The sequence below is a fragment of the Phyllostomus discolor genome, chromosome 10 (assembly GCF_004126475.2).
Source record: "Phyllostomus discolor isolate MPI-MPIP mPhyDis1 chromosome 10, mPhyDis1.pri.v3, whole genome shotgun sequence".
Taxonomy (NCBI): Eukaryota; Metazoa; Chordata; class Mammalia; order Chiroptera; family Phyllostomidae; genus Phyllostomus; species Phyllostomus discolor.
The window spans coordinates 89636040-89652072 of NC_040912.2; the positions used below are offsets into that span (position 1 = coordinate 89636040).

A 16033-nucleotide genomic window follows, 5' to 3' on the forward strand; every position below is an offset into this window, starting at 1 on the left:
TTAAAAGTCCTGTTACATTGTCCTGGCTGGGGTGGCTCAGGGGCTCGAGCACTGGACTGTGCGGCAGGAGATGGCGGGTTCTATTCCCAGTCGGGGCACGTGCCCGGGACGCAGGCCAGGTCCTCGGTGAGGGCTGTGCGAGAGGCAAGCACACATTGATGTTTCTCCCCCTCTTTCTTCCTCCCTTCCCCTCTCTCTAAAATTAAATAAGTAAGTAAGTTAAATCTTTTTAAAGAAAACTGCTGAGTAATTGGCTTGAAAGACAGTGTGACCCAGAAGTACAACCGCTGCAGCCGTAGACTCCAGCAGGACGAACCCTTACTCTCTCCGAGGAAGTTGCCATTCGTTGGGGCCAAGGCCTGCGGGCTGTGGAGCCACAGGCAAAGTGCGGGCGGGCTGAGCGGGAGCAGAGGGTACAGGTGGTGGGCAAAGTAATCCCATTCCTGCGTGTATTTCCCAGAATGAGAGTTTGGAGGAAGGGCAGGCTAAAGGAGGCCTGCCTTCTGGCACATTCCGTTAACTGGGGATGCTGTGGAACTAACCGGCACCTCTTTTAGAACAAATATTAGGCCCTCGCTGGTGTGGCTTGGTTGACTGGAACATCATCTCATAAACTGAAGAAAGGTCACTGGTTCGATTTCCGGGCAGGCTGTGGGTTCAGTCCCCACTTAGGGCTCGTAGGAGAGACAACCGATCCATGTTTCTCTCCCTCCCCTCTCTCTGAAATCAGTATGCACGTCCTCAGGCGAGGATAAAAAAAAAATGGAACAAATAATCAGCTTCATCAGAGCTGCTGTCTTCCGCAGTGGACTCAAGAAGGGTGGACTATTTCAAGAACCTGGGGCTTTCGAGGGTGGAAAAGCCAGAGAAATCCAGGTGGTGGAGGAGAGAGAGATGGCAGATAACCCAGGGGACTGAGGGAGGGCTTGGGGAGAGTCTGGTTCCAGGGCTCAGGGTTCTTTTGGTTGCCAGTGACAAAGGACGAATTCAACACTCGTTTGTGGGAAGAATTCCTGGAGAAGGTCATGGAATTTCAGAAAGGGAACACCAGAATTTTAGAGGAGAATCCAGGGGACCTGGAGGCTCAAAACAAAGACTATTGCTCGCTCCCTCTCTGTCTCCCCTCCCCGTCCCCCCGTCCCGTCCTCTGTCCCCCGTGTCATCTCGGCTAGCCCACCTCTCTGCGAGGACCGGATTAGCCCGACTCACACACTCTGGGACACAGACGCTGTGGTCCTGGACTGACCTCCTCCCATTCTTGCTGCCAGAGAAAGGTCTGGTTTCTGGGTTCTCCTTTCGAAATCCCAGGGAGGGTCCCGGCCTGTGTCACATGCTCACCCTTTCTGCAGGGGGACAGTGACCGATGGCCCCTCCTCAGATCTCGTGATTAGAGTGGGGAGTTGGGGAGCCCCGTCAGAGAGAGCAGGACTGTGGTTCCAGAGAGAGGAATCGTGATTGCTGTGGGTGGCACGGGCTGTTCTGGGCTGCTCCGGGCTGTGAGGTCGGGGAGGGGGTGAACAGCCCTCCAACAGGCGTGGGCCGCATCCCGGCACAGGAGTCTCGAGGGGGTGCTGGAGCCCTGCCCTCACAGCTCCTTCCATCACACAGCGTGACCCAACTTCACTGAGATTCCCGAGTGTGTGCAAAGCCAGCCGCAGCGACCCAGCTGAATTCAGGGGTCTGGGGGGCTCGTCTTTCTCAGCCCAGCCTCTCCGCTGCGGCCCGGGGGGCACCTGGAGGGAGAGATGGGGCAGGGAGAAAAGACAGGGCTCCTCCTCTGGAAAAGTAGGTCAGGCCGGCTCCCGCCCGCCCCCCGTCATTCAGGCAGGGAGACCGTGCAGGGCCTGGCAGTCTCTAAAGGCACCTTAGAAGTCTGAAGACTCTGTGCTCTCTTTCCTGAAACAGCCTGCAGACCCACTGAGATGTCTCCCACCTCGAGGGGAGACGGAGGGAGACATAATACAATGTTAACTACGATCATTTCTGTGGGAAGGGATTACAAATAGTTCCCTTCCCTCTAGAGTTTTCTGTGTTTCCTCATTCTCTACTAGAAGCATATGTTGTACTCTTAGAATGGAACAAAAATATGAAACATACACATGTCCTCACCTTATTCTGATACCCCCCCAGTTATAATAAAATATAATGACACAGATGTTCAAGTATTGTCAAATTGCAGTTAACTTTTAATCAAAGAACAAAAAGCTAATTCAAAGATGACTTTTAAAATACTATACAATAATGCCTTTGGAATTAAGGTGAAGTTTGATACATTTATACAGACTCAAACAGTGTATAATAATTTAGAGGATGTTGATCAGTGTTGATGATGTTTTTAAAAGCAGATTTATTTCCCTAGCAGGGTTTGGCCAAAGCTAACACTAAGTTAATTAGCATTCCCCGAGCACACACCGTCTGAGAGGTGCTGAGCACTTGAGGGAAATTGACCTTGGATGAAACACTCGCTTCCGAAGCGCCAAGTGCGCGATCCGCCCGTAGATCATGAAGAGCGGACTCTGGGGGTTGTCAGACACCTGCGTGCGCCGGGCCCGTGACAGCCCTCGAGTGGCGTCATTTGTGAAAGCCCACCGTTGCGCCAGGGATCACAGCGAAAGGCCCAGTGCCAGTCAGAATGCAAACCGAACCCTGGGCCGGCAGCGGGCGCCTGAAAGAGGACCGTAAGCAACGAAACGTCAAGCCAGTTAGCAATGTCCAGGAGCTGAACGTTACGGTGAATGATTTCAAAAGCCTTGTATTGCAAGTTCTGTCTTCCTACGTTTCTCCCTTCCTGCCCTCCGTGGCTTTTTTTCTCCTTTCCTCTTTCTTCCCTTTTCTCCCAGCCACGTTGCACAAGGGCTCTAAGGTGGTGGTTTATAGGGGACCATAAAATGAAATTGAGAATCAAAGTAAGTCACAAAAAGTAGGGCTCCGAGACAACGGCAGAATAAATCGTGATTACCCAGGTGGCAAGGTCTCACCCACATGCATAAATTTGGCCCTGAACTTCTTCGTCGCCTTGAGTACACAACCCATAAGGATAAAACACACCAGGTCCTCTAGGGGATTGACATTTTTCTTACTGCACCGGTGTGTTTTAAACACCACGGATGGTATTTACTGGCATGGAAAGCCGCCCATAGCCTGGCCCACTGGGGCAGGATCACACGTGTGGGAAGTCACACGTGTGGGTGCTCCCTGGGTCCCAGACGCTGTGCTAAGCACGACACACACGTTCTCCCATCCAGTCCTCACAAAGGGTGGTGGGCCTCACCCGCAGTGAGGAGGCAGGAGGTAGCAGAAGCGTGGGTGGACCTAGGTCTGTCTTACTTAGAAGCCCACCCACGCTCTTACTCCCTCCTGGCGGAGGGATGTCTGGAAGCAGGGCCGTAAAATTGTGAAAGTGGGTACGCCTGTCCGGTGAGAAATTGAGTGTTGTTGTTGTTGTTGTTGTTGTTAACATTGCTATAAAAATCATTCAGTCCCTGGCTAGTGCAGCTCAGTGGATTGAGTGCCGGCCTGCAAACCAAAGGGTCGCTGGTTCGATTCCCAGTCAGGGCACATGCCTGGGTTGCAGGCCGGGTTCCCAGTAGGGGGCGCACCAGAGGCAACCACACATTGATGTTTCTTTCCCTCTTTTTCTCCCTCCCTTTCCCTCTCTAAAAATAAGTAATGTTTTTAAATCACTCAAAAATGTGCAAAAGCATGGAGAATAATACACATATACCTGTGTAGGCACCACCCCAAAATTACAAACTTTGGCATTTTGCTCTGTTCCTTCGGATTTTTATAAACCGCAGTGCTCACTGAGGCCCTCTGTCTTCCTCATGAAGCGATCCTGAGAGAGGCTGTAGACGTGGTCTTCAACAGCACTTCCGCAGCAAATATTCTTGACAGGCATCATTTTTTTGGTGAAATGTTTAGATGCAGCATCTCCTTGGGAGAGCCAGGCGTAACTGAAAATGGATCCCAGCCCAAACAACCCCACAGGGAGGGGGGATAGGATGACGGGCAGGTGAAGGAGCAAGGGGCCGAAACGGTCAAGCCTCAGCCCGGTCCGAGGGTGAAACCGCCTCAAAAAGTGAGTGAGCTCCGTGTGTTCCCCGAACCACCTGTAGCCTGTCTGGGGTCCGACGGAAGTGAGATGGCAGGGGCTCGGGGACACGCTCTCCGGCACGAACACGCGGGACCTGCAGTCTCTGAGACTCAGACGAACACGTGGTAAGGAAATTCCGTCTCGCCTCCGTCAGCCGGGAGGCCATCCCACCGCTGCCAGGAAGCAGCCAGCAGACCTCCTGCCGGCAAAGCGGGGACTTTCTTTCTTCCGACATACCTCCAAGTCCTCAGGGACAGGCGAGGATGAGCTCCCCGACTTCTGACGCCACGCAGACCGCGACTTCAGCTGTTCTCATCAGGGATTTTTAAAACACACGCTCAGAAAATTCACCGGCTTCTGTCTCCTAAAGGTGATAATCAGAGGTTCAGCAGCTCGTAGGGGAACAGGTGCATCGGTGGCTAACCGAGCGTGTCTGAGTGTGAGCCCAGGAGTGTTCAGAGAAGCATCACCACCAGCAGCAACAGGGACACCCCACGCCGGGGGTGAAGGAGACACAAACATTACTGAAACACCGGCTGCTGTGACACCCCAGCCCCACCCGGCAGCCTCAGTGACTCCCCGCAGTGAAAGTCGCCTTGTGTCAGACAGGCAAAGTCCTGTGCTCCCCAGCAGTGGCAAAATCACGCTGGGCGGGGCCTCTGAGGGTGTGCCATGGCCACCAGGCCACCCCCGCCCCGGGCAGTGGGCTCGGGGCCCCGCTGTGGCCAAACTCCTGGTGGCTGCCGGCCTGGCTCTCCAGGGCTCTGTGGTCTGGGAGCCCCTTCCTCGCCAGAGACCTGCCCCAGCCACCACTGTGGGGCGTGCTGGGGACAGTGCCTTCCCTGAGGCCATGCAGCCCCGAGGGCCCCTGTCCTACAGGCATTTTCTTCCCTCACGTAGGCCAGCCCCGTTTCTGGGTTCTTTGCTGGTATCACTCCTTTGTGGCCAGAACCGGCAGCAGCTCTCCCTGCTGCCCTCGGTTCATGTAGACACACCCCACCTTCCTTCCCAGACACCAATCCTGGACCTTCATCATCACTCGCTGCCGAGTGCCCAGGCTTCTCCGTCAAGGGCATGGCACCTGCCGGGAGGCAGGCCGTCGGAAACAAGAGGCTTGGGTGAGAAGGGAAGACCCTTCCTTTTCACGCCACCCGCGGGGCCGAGTCAGTTTGCCGACCTGAGAAACCTTAGTTGGCCAAAGATGCTGGCAGTTTTATTTCTTCCTCTGTAGTTAAGGCTCAGAATGTTTGGTCCTTTTGCTAGTCCCTCTCCCTGATGTTTGGAAACCGGCCAGCTCTTCTCTGAACACCCCTCCCCCTCGACAGAAGCAGCAGGGAGCAGCCAACACCCACGACCTCCTGCTGTTCCAAAGCCCTGTCCCCGAAGCCGCAGGTCACAGGCACTCAGCCTGCCTTCCGGGTCACGGGAGGTGACCATTTCACCAGATCTCTTACCCGGCGCCACGGCCATCATCCTTCCAGCCCCTTCCTCCCCCTGTGTCTGCACCCCACGCCGCCCGATCGCACATGTCTCTGCTTTGGCAGCCATCCTCGGCGAGGTACCGACGTCTGTATCACTGGGGTTTCTTAGCTGTTGTCACAAAAAAAAAAAAAAAAAAAAAACCTCAGAGGCTTAATGCAAATAATTAGATTTCTTCCTGCCCGTGGAACAGTGCAATGCAAGTGTCGTTAGCTGGAGAACAAGCGTCCTTCACAGAGTGGTACCGTCCCTGAAGTTGGGGACAGCGTGCACAGTGCATAAATAAGCTGATAAAGAGTGGCTGGTACTGACGTCGGAAGGTGATAAATAGGGCAGCAGAGGTAGCAGCTCAGAGCTGTAACCGAAAGGTCTGGGAGGAGGGTAGGATGCTGGCAGGGGCTGCCCAGGAGACGCACACCCCCCTGTCCTGCCCCCTTATGATGGAGAAGCCGGGGGGAGCGTGTTCCAAAGGCGAACACTGGGCTAAACAAAGGTGCAGCAGCGTGAGGGCTCTGTAGAGTGACCGACCCTCTTTCCACCCCACGAGCTCAGAAAGCCACCCCCACAGAAGGTGCAGTGACAACTGTTCCCTGGAGAAGTACTGAGTCTGGAGCCGGTGACGTCACGGCGTGGGTGGTCCCGTGAGGGTGCGGGATGCTGTCAAATCTGTGGTCTGGTGCTCACACAGAGTTTTGTCAAAATGGTGGGTGGGACAGATACCACGTGTGTGACCCCACATACATGACGAATCCGAGACAGACTCACGGTCAGCGGCAGAGAATGGGACGGCGGTTGGCAGGGGCTGGGGGCCCAGAGGGAACGTGACGCGTTCGTCCAGGGGACAGAACTCAGGCTCCGAGAGCTGAGCGAGTCCCGGGGACCCCATGTGTTGCCGTGCCTATGGTTAACAGCGCTGCGTCGGGCACTGAGCATGCGCTCAGAGGGGGTCTCAGGGCGAGGGCTCATGTCCGGTGACAAGAATAGTAAGTGAAGGGCATGGGGAAACTTTTTTTCAAGGAGTGGATGGGTTTGTGGCATAGATGGCGGTGATGATTATGTGCGGCATTTTGTCGGTCAAAAATAAGGAGATAACTGTAGATAGCAGCAACAACGACAAATTGTTGGAGGAACTATGTTAGCAGTAAATGGAAAAGTAATTCAGCTGTGGGCTGCTTGGGGAGCACGTGAATGACAGGAAACTTGGACGGGCAGGGCCCACCCACACCTCTCTCTGCGTGGGGAGAGCCGGTCAGTGGTCAGGCATTCCCAGACACCGCCTCAGTCCGGGCGACAGCAGCTCTGTGCCCTGGATGGGACCTAAGAGCCCTGTTATGTTGCCCTGGCTGGTGTGGCTCAGTGGATTGAGTGCAGGCCTGTGAACCAAAGGGTTGCTGGTTTGATTCCCAGCCAGGGCACATGTCTGGGTTGTGGGCCAGGTCCCCAGTAGGGGGTGTGTGACAGGCAACCACACATTGATGTTTCTCTCCATCTCTTTCTCCCTCCCTTCCCCTCTCTAAAACTAAATAAATAAAAATCATGCTGTGTAGGGCTCAGAACACAAGCATACCCTCGTTTGAAATGCTCAAAGTGTTCGACCTCTGAGTTTGGGGAAAGCCGGTGCTGTTAGGCCCATGAGAGAGCTGAGGACACAGAGGAAGGAAGCCCAGGTGACAAGGACCCAGCGCCCCCGGAGGCAGACCCCTCCCGTGGCTGGTCCCCGCTCACACCGTTGGCTCTGCCAGCACCGAGGGCGCCCGGCTCACCCCAGCCTTTCCGCCTGATAAACTCTGGAGAGTTCTGAAGAGGTTTAATGAAAAGTACCTCTTCAGGAGAGCTAGCGTTTCGTCTGGAGTCAACAGGGGTAGCAGCAGGGACAGTGACCCGCACGCCTGGCTGATGAACCGTCTGGACTGGTGCTGTGTTCCGAGGCTGGAGGACGGAGAGAGCAGCCTGAAGGGGGTGGGGCAGACGCCTCCCTGGCCCAGACGATGCCGACTGCAGCTGAAGGCAGCACGGGCAGGCGAAAGGCAGATCAGCAAAGGAAGCTCATAGACTAGCTTTCAAAAATTGTTAGATCTGCTCATACAGGTTATTCCATTGAGTTTTCCTCGAGAATATTAATAAGGAGGCCAGGAATTCCATCTCACCCCCGTAAGGGAGAACCCTCCCAGCGCACTCCCAGTGGGAACAGCAGCAGCAGGAGAGAGCGGGGGCAGAGCTCCCTGGGGGCCCTGGGAGCCGGCCCCTCCTTCTCCGAGTGCGGCTCAGGCTGTGCCGTAGGCAACTCACCCGCCTGTGACTCTTGACTCCAGGAGACAGAGCGAGCTCCTCTAGGGGTGGCCTGGGAGTGCGAGCCCCGCCTGCCTGACTGCCACGCCCAGACTCGAACGCTGGCCTTCAGTCCGGCGGACGCGGGTTAGTTGGGCTGCTCAGCCGCAGGGAAGGACCCATCCTCCCACGGGCCAGTGCCTCTGCCTGGTCCGGAGCCGTGTCAGGGAGCTGACTCGGCGTGATTTCTACCGGGGGCGGGGGGGGGGGGGAATTTTGCTCTGCCCTTCCCGGTTCCGCCAGCTGGACTAATCATTAAGCCTGTAAGACACAGATGAGCCAGGGAAGATAACTGAATTTAACTGCATGAGTGTGGGGACCCTACATACACGAGAGAGTCAGAGACCCCTGCGTCTGAGAGGTTCAGGGAGAAGGTCAGCATGAGGTGTGAATGGCATCGTGATGAGCTAAGGTGTAAGGTGGGCTGCCTGCGGCTTCAGAAGGGAGGGGGCATTCCCGGACCAATGAGAAGAGCTGTTCAGTAGTTGGATACGGGCCCTGCCCTATAGGTAGGTCAGAAAAGCTCATCTCTGGTAACAATTCTTCTTATGGGCCAGGCCCCCCATTGAGAGTCTTCAGATTGTTAAGGGAGGGCAGAAGTTTCTCCTTAGTCTGCGGGCCTCCGCTGCCTTCGGCTCAGAATAACCCACGTGACAAAGCAGCCCATCCTGGGGAGGCCTGTTCTGAACCCCTTCCTGCGGTGGACTGTTCTGTAACAAATAAAAACGATACACAAGTATGTACAGTAGAGCCTCTGCTTTATCCAACTAATACTGTGGAGCCTTCACAGCAAACCATGAAGAGTGTTTGTGCTAAACAAGACCCATAACCTGTGATAATTTGTGAGCAATCATAAATAAGTTTTGAAATTCCAAATTAGGTGATAATCGCCTTAGGGAAAAAAAAACTTAGGGTCCTGGAGGGGAAAACATGTTTGTTAAAAGAAGCGGCCCAGTGGCATCTGCTGGGTGTCATAAAACCATGACTTTTGTAAGTGAAAAAGAGCTAAGAAGTCCAACTTCAGGAGCAGGGTTTTTCCGCAGCACGAAAAGCCCCCCGCCAGGTCTCTCAGGGCGGGGGGGGGGGGTGGGGGGGCGGCAAGACAAACGAGGCTCCCATCTCCCTGTGTGCGCACCCTCCCTCCTCAGTAACCGGGAGCCCAGGCACTGGCGTCTGAAACCAGATGCCAATGGCAGATGAATTATTTAAAAACGTGTGCACCTTTATTACCTTTCGCCTTTCTGCCAATAAAGAACAATGAAGAAAAAGCGTACAGTTGTAAACACTCCTGAAAATTTTAATATCAGAGGTTATTCAAGCCTTTATTAGAGAAAATAACACGGTTTGGAAGCATTATATCTTTTTAGGGATGTCAGAACAAATAAAGAAAGTTGACCTAGCCAGCCTGACGCCGTTTTCCTGAAATTGCATTTTACTGTCACTCCTTCCCTTTGGCTCGTTTGGTGTGTCTCCGCCCCGGGGGTGAGCTCCCAGCCTGGGTCGCGCGCTGCCAGCGTGTTGGACAGGCGGAGGGAGGGGACTCAAGAGTGACCATGAGCCCTGAAGGTCTCCACTGTCGTCCCTCCGGGAAACACACGGAGCCATTCACCCGGCCTCTGTTGGGGCTCTGAGCAACTGGATCACTGCCTCCCGGTTGCTGTAACGGAAGACCGACTCGTTGTGTTTAATTCTGTGGAGGGCGTGGGCCAGGACGGCACTAGTTTCTCCTGTCGTTACACTGCTCTAATTCCACAGGAGACATCTGGGGAGAGCAGACAGAAGGGTGTGAGACTGGAAACTCGCCCATCAGCTTGGGCTGCGTACAAATTGGGGTTTGTTTTCAGTGTGTCCATGCATCTGGGGAAGCCTGTTCCCCGTCGAGATGCACACGGAAGACCCGTGACCTCACTGGCTTTGTGTAATTTGGTTTTACGTTGGGCTGTCGGTCCGTGGCCCTCGGAAGGGTGCTGTAGGAAGTTCTCCTTGTTTAATTCCGAGCAGGGAGTAGGACTGCTGGGTGGTGTTTCCAAAAAGGAGAAAACGGGACCCACAACTATCCGTTCCTAGGCTGCCTCCCCACCCCCTCGCCAGCTGCCAGCGCCTTCACACCAACCCACAGCTGTACACAGAGGCCGTCTCTGCACCCAGAGGTGTGGGCTCCCTGCACTTGCAGAAACAGGTTCTGGGTGTTCCGTGGAGAGCACGGTCCCGCTGAAGAAAGCAAACGTACTCAGGGCGGTTCCATTCACAGTACACCTTTCTCAGGTTTGAAACCACACGAGGATCGCTGAGAACGTACCGCAGTGACAGCTCACCGACACCAGCTCTCACCCAGGGCCCCCACCCAGCCCCCCGCATGGCCGGGAAACTCCAAGCAGCAACCATTCCCGAATCCTGACGTGGCTGGACTGGGGTGGCGCTCAGCACCGTCCCACGCGGCTGCCTACTGATGGGAAGTGCCACCGAGGTGATGAGCGCAGCTCCATTCAACATCAGTGTGGAGGGGGCCAGTGTGCTCCGGCTGTCTCCTGCGCGCAAGAGGTCCCGGCGGCCGCGGCGGTGGGCGGGGCAGGAGCGGTGGCCGAGGCGTGTCCTCCACCCCGAAGGCGCGAGGTTCCGGGAGGGGAGGGGAGACGCGCACGCACTCCACGTACAGGTTCCCGGACGCCAGAAGCCCGTCCCACCTAACTCTCCTGCAGAAGGGACTCGTCAGGTTGGTCTCCTCTGCACGTGCAGACCCGAGGAGGGGCCGTAGCAAGGGGAAGTCTGAACCGCTTAGGCTGGCCGTCGGCCCGAAGCCCGTAGGGCGAGACGTCCTGCAAGGGTGGGCAGCTGAGTCCGAGCAGGGGCCCGGTGCACGTGGACGGGGAAACTCAGAGGCTGCGGCCAAACCGTGAATGAACGAAACGGAGCCCTTTCCGACAGGCGCTCCCCGTCCACGGCCGTGATTTCTGGCAAGTCACCGAACTCTCCGCCTCCTGATTTGTGAACGAGGAATAAGGCCGCCTCCTCTAGTGGGGTGTGCGTGGGCTAGGTGGAAACACACAGGAAAACATCCAGCAGAGATGTGTATCTGCCTGTAAGTGCTACTTCCCTCCCTCCCTCCCTTCCTCCCTCCCTTCCTTCCTTCCTTCCTTCCTTCCTTCCTTCCTTCCTTCCCTCCCAATTCTCTCTCCTAAAAGCAAAAATACAGAGAGAGAGACAGCTCACCAACCAAGTAAGCCACTGCTGACACGGCTTTCAGGACTAAGGCTCCTGCTCCATCACTGATTTGAAGGTCAAGTCAAGGATCCAGCCCCCGGCTCCCCGTCTCTGCACAGCGGGCAGCGTGGCGGCTGCCTGCACGAGCCACAGTCCCGCAGAAAACACCAGCAATCACGCAAGCGAGAGCCAAGCATGGCCTTGTGCCAAGGAAACTCAGGGGCAAAACTACCGTATTTTTCAGACTATAAGACGTATCCCCCCAAAATTGGGAGGAATAATGGTTGTTAATAGTGCTGCTGAGTTCTGTTTGCATTTACATTGGTGAAATAGTATGCTATTTGTGTTATTAAATATTTTACCACATTTTTTGCTTCAAAAATTTTTTTCCCTATTTTCCTCCTCTAAAACCTAGGTGCATCTTATGGTCCAAAAAATACGGTAACTGTCCTGGGGGTGGGGCAGGTGGGGATTAGAGAAAACTTTACAAAGTGTCTGAGCTGTTTCCTAAAGGTTTTCCATGGGAGGGGTGGGGATGGATCACCACGTTCTCTCACATTTAGCTGCAGGAATCCGACGTTTGCTCTTCTGCGATTCATAAACACTATACTGAGGAAGCTAAGGGGGGAAAACCAGTTCCACCCATCACGCTCCTCTGGTCAGAAGCAGAAAAAAGACTCGTAATGAACATGTCGACACTTGCAAGGTTTCCACTTCTTTCCTGGAACAGCTCCATCCGCAGATGAATTGTGCAGGGCTAGACGGGACCGGACCGCCATCCCCCCACGCCAGGAAAAATGGCTGTGCCTCGCCGTGCCTTTCTCACGGCTCGGTGGGAAGGCAGCTGCAATGCAATCTCTGACCCAGTTTAGGGCTTCGCGTGTCAATCTCTCTCGCCTCCTCCGGATCGCAGCCAAAGCTTATAAACCCGGCGTCGTCGGAGAGTTCATTTTTTCCTCCAAGCGCATTAAGCGCATAAATCATCTCCAAGAAAGAAGATAAGGCTCCCGGGTTTCTATTTTGTCTGGCCTGAAAACCAGAGTTCAATCTGCAAGGCATTACATTGTTAGATCCATCTGCAGAGCCCTGAAATCGCTCTCCGGGATCGTAATCCTCCAAGCTATTTTTGGAGCGCGGTAGGCAGACAGGGTTGTTTCTCATGCACGGGTAGCTGGAAGCAGGCTCCTGTCCCACGTGAATGCATCTCTTCCCTGAACACATACGTGGATCTCAGCATGGGGCCCGCGGTCCGGGAGGGTCACCCGCTGCCCTCTACTCAGGAGTGGGAGGAGTCAGCCCTGGGGTTGAGCGAAGGTTTGGGTGGACCCGGTAGCCTGCAGAGGTCCTGAGCTAGTAGTGTTCAGGTGCCCTCTAGTGGCCATGAGCCGTAACGAGTGCTGAGACTGGGGAAGGGGGGCGGGTTTCTGCAAACGCTGGCCTGCCGGATCAGGAGCCATGGGGTATTACAGGCATGGGTCATCTGCATCTGATATGAGATGCTGTGACGGAGGTGGGACTGGGTGGTGCTTGCACAAACGGAAGCCTGCTGTCGTGCTCGAAGACAACAACCCCGGGGGGTTGGGCTCCCAGCCCTGCACATCTCCAGGCTCGGACCCCGAGCCCTGGCGGCGGAGAGCCCCAAGAAGTGGTGGCCGCGGGGCTGCATAAATGAATGGCTCACATGACTAAGTCATGAGCACACACCGCGTGCTCGATGCCTGTTAGAGTGCATGGACTCTGTCCGCTTTCTAAGGCGTGTTTGATCTGCATTCCTCCCTCCGACATCGCATAGCGAGCTAACAGTCAGCCCTGCCCTGATGTGTTTGTGATGAGAAGATACAATGCACGTGTTGGAGGAGGTGGTGATGAAAAGTCTTTGTGGGTAAAAGAAAGGATCCGAGCTGGAAGTTCAAGAGTGAAGATGAAGCCTTGGCTGGTGTGGCTCAGTGGATTGAGTGCCAGCCTGCAAACCAAGGGGTCGCTGGTTCGATTCCCAGTCAGGGCACATGCCTGGGTTGCACGTCAGGTCCCCAGTAGGGGGGCACGTGAGAGGCAATCACACAGTGATGTTTCTGTCTCTCATTGTCCCTCCCTTCCTCTCTCTAAAAATAAATTTTAAAATCTTTTTTAAAAAAGTAAAGATGAAGAAAGGCACTAAAAGGGGGAGTAGGGGTCACAGAAGAAAGTGGCTGACTAAATGGCGGCTGCTGTAGCAAGCCTCCCTCCCGAAGTCGTCACCCGGGGCCACTGGCAGAGGCTCGGCTGGGAGAAGGGACAGGGGAAATCAGCCCAGGCTGCTGGCCCGGCTCCAGGTCCCCTCGAAAATGACATCAGATCCCTGGACTGTCAACCCCGCAGCTTCTGCCCGGGCACCTCTGCAACACCCCCCAGCTGGGCACCCAGGGGCAGGCGTGGGTAGCCCCCAACATCCGGACCATCTCTGAAACCTGCCCTGCACCAAGGGTGGGTGCAGGTCAGAGGGTGCGTGAAAGGTGATGCAGTAAAAATGCAGGAGAGGGGGACATGAGGCAGAAGCAACCCCAGTGCCCTGCCCCCTGGACCGCGTGCACTTGCCGTGGGCACCCTGCCAGCCTCGCTCTATGGTGGCACAAGGCCCAGGGTGGCACCATGAGGATGCTTGGACCTTGCAGGCCCACGGCCTCTGGGCGGAGCCTCTCGGGAACCATGTGTCCTGGTAGGCGTTGCCTCAGTTTCTTCAGCCATAAAATGGGCCGCAGTAGAATGTGTGCCCACGGGGTTGTTTGCAGAGTCATTGGAACTGTGACCTGGAGTTGACCTTCAAGAACTCTTAGGTGCTACTCCAGCAATGATAATATTGAGGGGAGGAAGAAAAGGACCGAGGTTTTTAGAGGATAGTCTCTGTCCTTCCTTCCTCCTCCCAGATCCTGTCAGCAGCTGCTGCTTCTCCCGGAGACTGCCAGGGGGACGCAGGCAGAGTGTCAGGGACCGCCGGGCCTTCTGTAGAGCTCTGGTTGAGGGAGAGCTGGATTCCCTAGGAGCAAAGAGCGCGTCTGGCATCCCCGTGAGGTCCCAGAGCCACAGACTCCCCGAGGCCTTTTCTGGAGTAGATTTGAAGGTGGGATCCGAGTCCACAGCTACAACTAATAAGCTTTCAGGCTGAGAATCATCTCCATCTATTGTGTTATTGCTTTCACACATGCACGCGCGTGTGTGCACACACAGCTGGGTCACAGGGAAAGGCGTGAACGCTCTTCTCGCTCTTCCGTCACTTCTGGTCTTTTCTGTTCCCACCCCTTACCACCTCCACCGGGTCCTCCCTCCCCACATTCGCTCTACTTCTCAGAACGGGCTCCAAACACAGCGTGAAAAAGCCTTCAGTGCTTTTTTTTTTTTTTTGGCAAGGAGCTGAGCTTTCCCGCCTTCCACAGGCCAGCAGAGCCGGCCACTCACACTGCAGCCGCTCTGTGTGTGCGGACTGTGCACACGCAGCCGCTCGCTCTCGCTGGAGCAGAGCCTGGAGGACGTGGCCTTAGTGCCCTCAGTGCCCTGGTGTCGCCAGTGTTGGGACTCCCTCCTGAGTCCTGTTGCTGCCACCAGAACCTCCTGGCAGAGTCTTGTTCATGGAGCCTCTGAGCTAAGACGCATGTGTTTGCTGAGCTTTTTCTAACATCGGTGACTTTCACTCTATTACAGTGAAAATCAATAGAAATATAACCTTTTCAGCCACCGAAAATGAGTTCGTTTTTATTATCTTTTTCTGCCATGACAGCGTCGTGATTGCAACAGGCACGAGGTCAACTTAGCTTCATCGAAAGACCATTAAAGAAACAAACTCAAAACTCATTTAAATACCGAAGCCAGTGCATTAAAATGATCAATACAGTAAATGCACTAGGGGCTGCTTTATTTAAGCACCTCACATGTGAGAGTCATTCTGCAATCACGACTCCAGCAAAACTATAAACTTAGAAGACCGGCCAATAAGGAAAAAACGCTGTTTCATTAAGTAGGTTCAGAACCATAAAGCCCTTCACTTTAATCTGATTCGACACACAGCGTTCACATTTTCTCTCAGTATTTTAAGAGACCGCCTGGTGCAGAACCATTGATTGGTGAATACAGTTTACTTAGAAAGCCGTCCGCTGCCAGGTCAGAAGAATGGCAGTGACGGAAAGCAGAGTTTCAGTTTTTAAAAAACAGGAAACACATGGCCAGACCCTGGAGCCGGGAGCCCTGGTCCTGTGGGACGTCGGGGGGCTTTCCTCCTGGGCACTCAGTGGCAGCCTTGCACTCGGTGTTGTGCAATGCAGCTGAGGGCTAAACCGGGCACCTGCTGCTGACTCCGTGGCCTTGGACCAGATGCAGACCCCTCAGGGCCTCAGGGTCTCTGTGCCTGACGGTGATAACACACACTTTTCCGCCTCCTTCCCCAGAGGCGAGCCCAAAGGTGATTGTCGTGAGCCTCTGTGAGTTCATCTTTACAAGCGATAATGTACATTGCAAACTTGCCCTGGCCAGATGGCTCAGTTGGTTGGAGCATCATCCCCTACACCAAAAGGCGGTGGGTTCAATTCCCAGTGAGGGTATATACCCAGGTTGCAGGTTTGATCCCCAGTTGGGGCATGTGCAGGAGGCAACCAGCTGTTTCTCTCGTCGATGTTCCTCTTTCTCTCTGCTTTTTCCTCTCTACGATCAGTGAACATATCCTCAGGTGAGGATCTTAGAAATAACAATAAATAAATTACAAACTTTGGAGGCAGTGTGTGTTTAGAATAACTTTAGAATCGGAGTAGCCCATCCAGGCCCTTAAGTCCAACCCCAGCCTACCTTGGAACCACCACCGGGCCCTTCCTGACGTCCCCACACATGGAGACCCTGCTGTTTCCTCTTTAAAATGCCACCTGCGGTGGCTTTCGAGTTCAGAGAGAACACAGGAAAACTAGGTTCGCT

General features: G+C 54.7%; 1 protein-coding gene across 1 annotated transcript in view; it reads left to right on the forward strand.

Moving 5' to 3' along the window:
• Positions 1–16033, forward strand: part of CNTNAP2 (contactin associated protein 2) — a 1722722-nt gene that overhangs the window by 1495533 nt on the left and 211156 nt on the right. The window lies entirely within an intron of this gene.